Below are 10729 nucleotides of genomic sequence, written 5' to 3'. Positions count from 1 at the left end.
AGATGGCTGCTGCAATCCATCTTCCACAGCTTGATTTACCAAGCCTAGCTAAGCCTCACTAAACCAAACCCCGAGGGCACCTCCTGCTCTTTGCTACTATCCTATTCCCACTGTGAGGGCACCACCAAGCTCAACTGAAGGTAAAATCAACACCAGATACATATTGAAGAAAGGAAAGCCCCATTAACCTGGTGACAAGGCACCACTGGGAGTTGAACCCAGGATCCCCTGCTTACGAGGCAGGTGCTTTAGCCAACTAAGCCATGGTGCCCTCCTTGAAAACAACTGTCAAACTTTTCTACTCTATGGTGCCAGACACCCCCTTCCCATTCCAAAGTGCAGCCGTTCCCCATTTCCCTCCAGCTCTTGCCATGACTCAAGGCCTGCGCAGCCCAAGACATTTGATTGGCAGCTGGTGTCATGATTATGAGGGTTAGCCAGCAGCCTGGGGATTAAGGGGTTAACTACACCTAGTCAGGTGGAGTGACCAATAGGAATGTAGGTGGGACTTTCAAACTGGGACAAAGGAATTTGGGTTTTTTCCTTTCTCCCTTTTGTCTCTCTGGGTGAGTTCTCTGCAGCTATAGAGAGGGACAAGCATGTCTCTCTCTCTCTCTCTCCAAGACACCATTCTTCATTTTCGGTAAAGTAGGGGTTTTTTTCCTCCACTAATCATGAAGCAATCTGTCCAGACAGTACACAGTCACTTGGTTACCAGAGGGCTGGTTCATCTTCCTGGCTATCCCCACCCCATCTGAAACAACCTCCAATCCCTCTGCAACTTCCTTACCCTTGTCCCCACTGGACCTTTCTAACTCCAAGTCACTTTTACCCCCCTCAGGCACAGCAAACTGCTGGCCCACCTCACCAGTATACATATGTCTGTTATGATACTCCATGTATATGAAAGCAGTTTGTTTACTTTTCATGTATTCAATAGTCTAGTCAAGTGGGCAATAATGTATTTACTATGTTTTATCTCAGACGTACAGGAAGAAATCACAACCAATGTGGCCAGAGGCTGTCCAGCACCGTCTGTGATTTGGTGGGCATGTCATGATTATGAGGGTTAGCCAGCAGCCTGGGGATTAAGGGGTTAACTACACCTAGTCAGGTGGAGTGACCAATAGGAATGTAGGTGGGACTTTCAAACTGGGACAAAGGAATTTGTTTTTTTTTTTCTTTTCCTCCCTTTTGTCTCTCTGGGTGAGTTCTCTGCAGCTATAGACAGGGACAAGCATGTCTCTCTCTCTCTCCAAGACACCATTCTTCATTTTCTGTAAGTAGGGTAAAGTTAAGGTAGTTTCATTAAGTTTTATTGTTTTAAGGATTGGGTATGGGATCTGACATCTGGCACTGCTTAAAAGATGTTTTGGCTTTTCTTTGTAACTAAGTTCTAGGCCCATGGAGTTTCTCCATGAGTATATTTTGTTACCTCCCTAGCTAGTCATTATGTTTTCAACAGGAATATTGTTATAATAATAAAAGTTCTTCTTTTCTTTGTATTAACCTGGCAGTGGTTAATTGTGTGCCTTGACTTTTAGCTTAGGGGTGAGATTTCCCAAATGATCTTCCCCCTGATTTCTTTATCAACATTTGGGTGGTGGCAGCGGAAGTTTTATTCACAAGATCTAGGTTCTTAAGATTTTAAGTTTTATACCAAAGCCTGGTAGATAAGGCTTTGGGGTACACTTGCTGGCCCCACTTCTACATTTATCATGCCAGACTGGGTAAGGAGCCATGACAGCTGGTACCCAAAACCTTTTTGTCAATTGTAGCACCAGGCCCCAAAGGGACAGACCCAAGGCAGCCGCCTGGTCCTAAGGCCAGGCCTGCAGCCAGGGGGAGGGAGAAGAATCTCTCCTTTCAGCTGGAGTTGAATCAGCAACCTAAGGGCACTTGCCGAGCACCCGCTATAGGCCTCTGCTCTGCCAGCTGAGCTATGGAAGGTGCCTGGGGCAGGCTGCTTTGCCCAGGTGGCCCTTGGACGAGTGCCAGGGCAAGAGCCCCCTGAAGGGGACGGCCTCCCAGGGGAGGGGCAGGAGAACCCAGCAGCACAGGGGTGTCACAGGCGCTTCACCCGCAGAAGGACCCTTGAGTGATCCAGGCAGAAACACCGCGTCTCGCTCCCTGCAGCTCCCCTTGCTGCCCTGGCAGGCGCTGCCCCTTCTCCCACTGGCCTGGGCCTGGCCTCCTTCCCCCGCCCGGCACCACAGAAAGCCCCTTGGCGTGAGCCTGGGCAAGCCAGAGGCCTCAGGCCTGTCCCCTCTGAGGGGCTTGTGCCTCGGCCTCCTCTGCCCTTGGTGCTGGCTCTCTCGGCTGCCCCTGAGCACTGCTGGCCAAAGGAGGCAGCATGGCAGGAGATGGGGAAGGAGCAAGTCCCACTGAGGCCGACAGCTCGGGCTCAAGCCTCCAGCCCCAGCACAAAACCTTCAGCCGGGCCCGTGTGGCTCCCTCCTGCCCCCGCACACGCTCACAGGGGGAAACGTGCCCCATGTTCCATCCCTGCGCCAGGCCTGGGCGACGGGGTCAGCCCTCCAGCAGCCCACAGGGCCTGTGAGGGACGGACTGAGAGCAGGGCCCCACTGACACCCCCCGTCCTGCCCCACTGGCCTGCGTGCGGTGCTGGCACAGAACAGGCAGGAATGGCAGCCGGGACAGAGCAGCTTGGACTGACGGGCGAGTCTCACTTGCTGACCAGACTCCCGTGCCCTGGGCTCTGGGGACAGCCTTGGGGCTGGGAGGAGAGAGAGTGTGAAGAAATTCCAGGGGGGGCATGAGGGTTTTCACAAATCAAAAAGCCAATCGTAACGCTGTCACTAGCATATATGATGTCTATTCTATTTTGTGGGCAACCATGAATGTATATAAGGTTTCCACGGACATTTGATTTTGGAAGTCTTCCTTTTGAAACTTCCCGCAGCTGTGTCTTAATAGAAGTGTTTCTCTCCTTCCAGCCCTGAGTCTGGATTTCTGTGACACCTCAAACCAGCTGGACTAGCCAGCCCACATCACAATGAGTCACTAGTGGCCCTGTCAGAGAAGAGCCATTGGCAGCTGCAGTCATTCCTTTCTGAGCTTTGTGAGCTTAGCTTTGATAGGCCGGCTAGCTCAGTTGGTTAGCAGCTGGTGCTACTAACACCAAGGTCATGGGTTCAAGTCCTATGTTGGGCACAGAGTTGTTTGCTGTGGTGAATGTCCCCAGCCACCCTTTAGCTGCCTGCTATGGACAGGGAAGCAGAAACAGGCAAAAGGCTGAGAGCTTTGCCGGAAGCAGGGCAGAGTACTGGCAGGAGGAGGCTCCAGCATGCACAGCTCCACTGGCTAAAAGGGCCTTGGCCTGGCCTGCTTTCTCTAATGGCAAGGAAAACTCTTCTCTTCCCTCCATTGTCCCCAATGGGGTGACCTGATGCCCAAATTCCTGCTGCTGCAGTGGCTGGCCCAAGGCTCCTTGCAGGGGGCAGGTTCCTCCAGCCCAAGCCACAGAGGGAGGCTCCATATGTCCAGGAGGCCTGGGGCATATGCCCAGCCCACAGAGCTGCTGCCAACCACCTGGTCACCTGTGTCAGCGGCCCAGTGTGGCTGTGTTCTTGCGCAAGAAGCCGTCAGACAGAGCCTTCGTGTGCAGAGCGGTTCCACTGCTTATTTTCAAGAGGGGTTTTCTTGTGCATGAAGGAGCAATGTGATAGTCCACGCTTAGCCTCACTTGCACAAGAACCCATCAGTGTAAACACACCCCTCTGCTTTCTGTCTAAGCTTAAAAAATTTTGTGTGAAGCAGGGAGATTCTAGCACCTTCCTAGGCAAGTGAGTCTGAATCCTGCACCACGATCTCAATGGGACCCGCTGGTGAGATGCTGGTTTGCTGCAAACCCTTGGTAATGCCAGTATTTGGCTTCCTTGGGTATGTCTGCACCGCACATTGTTGTGCAATAAGATATGCAAATGAGGTGTGGGGATGAATATTGCCACACCTCATTTGCATACCTAATGAGCCATCATTTTTGCAGCACAGGTTTTTGTGCAAAAAGGAGCTGTCTACACTGCTCTTTCTTGCACAAATACCCTCTTGTGCAGAGCCTTTCCGCCGCTTATTTTAAGAAATCCTCGTGCCAGTTGGCAGGAAAACCCAGTCTCTGAGCGGCCAGTGCCTAGGTCACAGGTCACAGGCACCATTTAGTGGCCCCAGTTACTGACCTAAACACCATCATAACACGACGGCTATGGCTACACTGCAGCCTTCTTGTGTAAGAACTGTTTTGTGCAAGCGGTATTGTGCAAAAGGTCTTCCACAAGAGCACGTCCACACTGCCAAGTGCTTTGCACAAGAGATGTGCTTTTGTGCAAGAGCGTCCATGGCAGTGTGGTTGCTCTCTTGCGCAAGAAATCTCTGATGAGCATTTTAGAAGGACGGGTTTCTTGCACAGAAAATTAATGTTGCAGGTGTACACTCTTGTGGGAGAACTCTTGTGGAAGAGGGCATATTCCTCATGGGGAGAGGAATAACTCTTCTGGAAGAAGCCCTGTTTTCCAATGCTGTACTGCAAATTTACTTGTGCAAGAACACTCGTGCAGTGTAGATGCTCTGCACATTTTTGTGCAAGAACAGTCATTTTTGCGTAAAAAGCCTGCAGTGTAGAAGTCGCCTAAGGGTTTGTATGCATTTAAACAGTTCACATACAATGGACATAGCAAGTTAGAGAAATGGTCAGAGGTAAACAGGATGAGGTTTAATAAAGAGAAATGCAAAGTGCTCCACTTAGGAAGGAACAATCAGTTCCATACATACAAGATGGGAAGCGACTGTCTAGGAAGGAGCATGGTGGAAAGGGATCTAGGGGTCATAGTGGACCACAAGTTGAATATGAGTCAACAGTGTGATGCTGTTGCAAAAAAAGCAAATATGATTCTAGGTTGTATCAACAAGTGTGTTGTAAGCAAAACTCGTGAAGTCATTCTGCTGCTCTACTGTGCACTAGTTAGGCCTCAGCTGGAGTACTGTGTCCAGTTCTGGGCGCCACATTTCAAGAAAGATGTGGAGAAATTGGAAAGGGTACAGAGAAGATGGAGCTTGGTCCTGCCTTGAGGGCGGGGGGCTGGACTCGATGACCTCTCGACATCCCTTCCAGTCCTATGATTCTATGATTCTAAGAGCGACAAGAATGATTAAAGGTTTAGAGAACATGACCTATGAAGCCAGGCTTCATGAACTGGGCTTGTTTAGTTTGGAAAAAAGAAGATTAAGGGGGGACATGATAGCGGTTTTCAAATATCTAAAAGGGTGTCACAAGGAGGAAGGAGAAAATTTGTTCCTCTTGGTTTCTGAGGACAGGACAAGGAGTAATGGGCTTAAAGTGCAGCAGGGGAGGTTTAGATTGGACATTAGGAAAAAATTCCTAACTGTCAGGGTGGTCAAACATTGGAATAAATTGTCAAGGGAAGTGGTGGAATCTCCCTCTCTGGAGATATTTAAGAACAGGTTAGATGGACATCTGTCAGGGATGGTGTAGATGGAGCTTGGTCCTGCCTTGAGGGCAGGGGGCTGTACTCGATGACCTCTTGAGGTCCCTTCCAGTCCTATTATTCTAGGACATCTAAGAAAGGTGAATGTCTCTATTAAATCAACACTCACTCAGGGAGCACTTGGATTTGAACCAAGGACCACTTGATCTGCAGTCAAACATTCTGCTACTGAGCTACACCCCCACGTGAAAGGTGTGTCTGCAGCCAGTATTGAGAAGTGGGTGGGGAACAAGAGACTTGTGTGTATCACACATCTCAGGTGGGACGGACCCTCACTGACCCCAGATTGTGACTGGTCCTAACAAGGAGTTTGTCCTGAAAGCAGCATAACTGAGGCAGGACAGAGGTTCTGCCAACACAGAAAAGTTCTTTTGGAACAATGGCCGTTATTCCAAAATAACAATGCAAGAGTCTACACAGCAATTCCGTTATTTTGAAATAATTCTGAAATAACGGATGGCTGATTCCAACTTCTGTAAACCTCATTGTATGAAGAAAAATACCTATTCTGGAACAGCTATTTCAAAATAAGGCGTCTGTAGATGCTGCACTTCTGCTGTTTCAAAATAGCTCCTTCCCAGGGCCATTCTAAGTTATTCCTCCTGGGGCTCTAAATCAAAGTAGCACCTCTACATTAGGGAAGCCTCCTTGGACTCATTTTGAGGTTTCCCTGCAGTGTAGATGTGCTAGTTTGGAATAACTATTCCAGAAGAGCTTATTCCAAAATAAATGTGCCGTGTAGACATAGCCAGAGAGTCCTGAGAGATGAAGCAGCCAGAGGGAAGCCAGGAGAGCAGAGGCCAGTCTGAGACCTGAGTGTCCCAGGTGTTTATCCCAGCTCTCACTGCTGGGTCCCATGGTGTAAGGCACAGCACTCAGGACTCTACACTCTGGCTACGTGTACACTGGCACCCTTTTCCGGAAATGCTTAAAACGGAACAGTTTTCCGTTATAAGTATTTCCGGAAAAAGTGCATCTATATTGGCAAGATGCTTTTCCGGAAAAGCACTTTTTCCGGAAAAGCGTCCATGGCCAATCTAGACGCGCTTTTCCGCAAAAAAGCCCCGATCATCATTTTCACGATCGGGGCTTTTTTGCGAAAAACACTACTGTGCTGTCTACACTGGCTCTTTTCCGGAACAGTTTTCCGGAAAAAGGACTTTTGCCCGAACGGGAGCAGCATAGTATTTCCGGAAAAGCAGCTGATTTCTTACAGTAGATCGTCAGTGCTTTTCCGGAAATTCAAGGGGCCAGTGTAGACAGCTGGCAAGTTATTCTGGAAAAGCAGCTGATTTTCTAGAATAAGTGGCCAGTGTAGACACAGCCTCTAAGTTTAAATCTCAGTGGGACGGGCTGGGGTGGTTGCTGGGAGGTCCTTGTGCTCCAGGCTTTTCAGCTTCCTTGTCCTGAGGTTCACTAAGGGGGGTTTTGCTTGTCTGAAGCCCATTAGAGCTTTGTGAGCCAACTTGTGCTCAGGTGCCTGATGCCATCACAGCTGCAGGGCAAGTCGCCCATCTGACCCCTGAGCTCAGCCCATGCTAGAGGCAGCCAGAGAGTGTGAGCAGAACAGAGGGGAGGAGGGGCAGGGGGGAGTTGTATACTTTGGGAAGCATCCTGGCTCCCAGCCACACACCTTGGAACAAAGAGCAAGGGACCCTGCACAAAGTGCACTGTGGGAATAAGAGTTGGCAGCAGGAAAGGGGCCAACCTCTCAGCACCAGCGAGCAGGTGGGAGAAGATGGGAGTGAATCCTGCTACCTCTCACATGCAAAGGGAGCACTAACCCACGTGCAAATCATCTCTAGTGCTCTGGCCTCCAGCAGCTTTGTGCCCCTCTAGGGTGGGTTATTTCAGAGACCAGGGAGGAAGAGGGAGGGGTCTCTGGATGTGCGGAGCCCCCTGGCTCTGCCTGTGAAAAGAAGGAACAAAGGCACAAGCAGAAACTTCAATTCCACTTTGTGCTTCTTGACTTTTTCAATCTAAGGACTTTGAAGAAATATTTTGAACATCTGCTCCATTGGTGCAATGGGTCAGCACACAGTACTTATAAGGCAGTACTTGAAGGAGATATGCTGAGGTTGTGAGTTTGAATCTCACCTGGAGCAGTGGATTTTAGTCCCTGCTGGCTTGTCCCCTTGCAGTGGTTCCCAAACTTTTTGGCATCATGCCCCCCGCTTTTGATTTTTGAAAACCCTCACGCCCCCTCCAAAATAGCAGCAAAACTTGAGGGGGGAAAAAAAGAAAAAAAAGAACTTGTTGGGGGGAAGGGCTGGGTCATCTCATGCCCCCCCTGGAATTTCTTCACGCACACCCTGGGGGCACCCCCCAGTTTGGGATTTTATGCCTTGCAGTGAACGCTGGGGGAGCTGGGATTCCACCCCAGAGGATGGGATCAGTGAAAATTCCCACTTCACATATTATGGCCCCATCACAGTGAATGCTGGGTGGGCAGGATCTGAGGCCAAGGGGCACAGAGAGGGTTGGACCCTTGACCCGCTTTCTGCTAGGGTCTTGTTGCCCATCTTCCCCACCCCCGTCAGCAGCTGCAGCCCCTTTCAGCCACTGGGTCAGCCCACGAAAAGAAGTGGGAAATGGGACAAAGTCGCCTGTCCCTGTTCATGAGCTACTCCAGTGGCTGAAAGGGACGGTGGCTGCTGATGGGGGCGGAGGGGAAGAAAATGGGCAACAGAGACCCTCCTCTGAGCTGGAATCCCAGCATTCACTGGAAGGGGCCAGCCCAGGAGGGACTCAAAGTGAGGGCTCTAGATGAGGTTTGAACTCACAACCTCAGCATGTCTCCTACAAGTACTGCCTTATAAGTACTGTGCGCTGACCCATTGCACCACTGGAGCAGCTTTCAAAGTTGATTCTTCGAAGTCCTTAGATTGATGAAGTCAAGAAGCAGAAAGTGGAATTGAACAAGTGGGGCCAGAAGCTCAGTTCTGAAGTATTAGAGAGGCAAAGGGAGAGTCAGAGAAGCGGCTGCCGGATGCTCTGCATGGCCCAGGGATCCGGACAAAGAGCTGTGCTCATGTTTTCTGCCATAAAGCTTTGCTTCTGGGCAGTTTGGCTAAGATCGAGGGCTTCCTGCCTCCAGGAGAGGATGGGAAACAGTGCAAGGCAGCCTACAGATGCAGCACCCACTCAGGCCCATCTTGGGGGGTTAAAGGGAAATGTCCCTGAGGAGCTTTGCTGCTTCCTCCTCAGAGTGCACTGGTTGGCAATTGAATGTAGGTCAACATCTTGGAAGGGGGCTATGCTTACCATTATACCACCCATGCCTGCACCTTTGCGCTCTAGGCGAGAGGGTGCCTGCGTGGTTTGGGGTAAAGCATAACTTCTTGGCCATTTGGATAAGATCGGAAGTGATGATGGGGGCGAGCGGCTGCCTTGCGCTCTCCGTGACGTGAAGAGCTGGGCGGGAGAGAAGTCCCAGAGGTTTCTGGGTGGGCGAGTGCAGCTTCTCAACTCTTGGGCTAAGTTCAAGAGCAGCAAAGGGAGAGGCGGAAGTGGCTACTGGGCACGCAGAGTGACCTGGGGATCCAGCCCAAGAGCTGTTCTCGTGTTTTTTGCTGTATAGCGTTGCTCCTTGGCCATTTGGTTAAGATCGAGAGCTTCCTGCCTCTCGGAAAGCCATGTCACAGGCACAAGCCCCCAGAGTCTACACAGCAATTCCGTTATTTTGAAATAATTCTGAAATAACAGACGGCTTATTCCGACTTCTGCAAACCTCATTCTACGAAGGATAAAGCCTGTTCCAAATTAGCTATTTCAAAATAAGGCGTCTGTAGATGCTTCACTGCTGCTATTTTAAAATAGCCCCTCTCTAGGGCTATTGCAAGTTATTCCTCCTGCAGCTCTTACTTGAGATAACTCTTCTATATTAGAGGAGCCTTCCTCGGACTATTCTGAGGTTTCCCTGCAGTGCAGACATGCTATTTCGAAAAACACGATCTTGGAATAACTATTCCAGAATAGCCTATTCCGAAGTAAATGTGCCATGTAGAAGTAGCCAGAGAGATGAAGCAGCTGGATGGAAGCCAGGAGAGCAGAGGCCAGTCTGAGACCTGAGGGCCCCAGGTACCCAACACAGGTTTCCTGTCTAGGTCCCATGGTGTGAGGAGCAGCGCTCAGGACTCTGAATCCTGCAATCTGAGATGAAATCTCAGTAGGACTTGCTGGGGCAGGCTGGATTGGTGTGAGGTCCTCACATTCCATGATTATGTCTACACTTGTGGCGTCTTGTGTGAGTAATATGCAAATGAGGCTAAGCGTGGACTATTGCTGAGCCTTATTTGCATAGCTAATGCGCCACCATATTTGCGGAAGAGACTTGTCAGAGAAAAGAAACTGCCCCCCTCAGTAAAAAAGTTTGGCCAGGCCGCTCTTGTTCTGCAGTACTCCTTGAGAGAAATCGGCCACACCCTTCCTGCATACCATTGCCTTTAGAAAAAGGGAAGGTGTGAAAAGGGGAAAATAGCCTCAGACTCTCCCACCCGTCACCTTGGTGTGAGAACTGCGGGGCTTACCTGGTCGCATGAAACCTGCACAGTTTCGGCCCAACCCCTGGGACACAGACCCCCCCACTTGGTGACCATTGGGCCATATATGGTAATATGCAAGCGCGGGAAAGCGATGTGCAGATTTGGGGATAAAAACCCGTGGCACAGTTTGCTCTAGGAGGTCTTCGCAGCACACGTACCACCGTGCGTGTGCCTTCTCGTATACTTCAAAGCGCTGCTGGCCTGATCAACCGACCAGCCACTTCCCCTGACTCTCGGGCGTAACCAAGGCCTTCGCAACCGAACCAATATCTGTGAAATGTTCCATGTGCTGTGTAAGTTGGTATGTATGATTTGATTTTTTCTTGTTGTATAAGCTTAGTGTTGTAGTTGTTTGTGGGTAGTACATAAGAGTTTGTAGTTATCACTGTTATTTTATTACTGTAGCTGGATATTTTAAGATTAGAGACTATTCCCCTTGCCATTCCCATCCCTATATCTCTGACACGTTTTACTAGAAACCATAGAATAAATATAATAAATACTGTAAATTCATTATTAACACGGTCTATTAAAATCTTAGAATAAATACTATAAATTCACCACTGTCATAAATAAATATTTTTTATTTGATAAAACTGTCCACCTGGTTCTGTCCTTCCCCCCTTGGGTATTCATTATCGGACCTGTGATTCTCGCGACAAG

At 49.6% G+C, this 10729-nt stretch overlaps 1 non-coding gene across 1 annotated transcript; it reads right to left on the bottom strand.

The window, feature by feature from the left end:
* Nucleotides 1-197: 197 nt before the first annotated feature.
* On the bottom strand, nucleotides 198-271 carry TRNAT-CGU (transfer RNA threonine (anticodon CGU)). The gene has a single exon. It is a non-coding gene; the product is annotated as a tRNA-Thr (tRNA).
* Nucleotides 272-10729: the final 10458 nt, after the last annotated feature.

The sequence above is a fragment of the Pelodiscus sinensis genome, chromosome 31, assembly GCF_049634645.1.
Source record: "Pelodiscus sinensis isolate JC-2024 chromosome 31, ASM4963464v1, whole genome shotgun sequence".
Taxonomy (NCBI): Eukaryota; Metazoa; Chordata; order Testudines; family Trionychidae; genus Pelodiscus; species Pelodiscus sinensis.
This window is presented reverse-complemented; position numbering and strand designations above follow the sequence as displayed.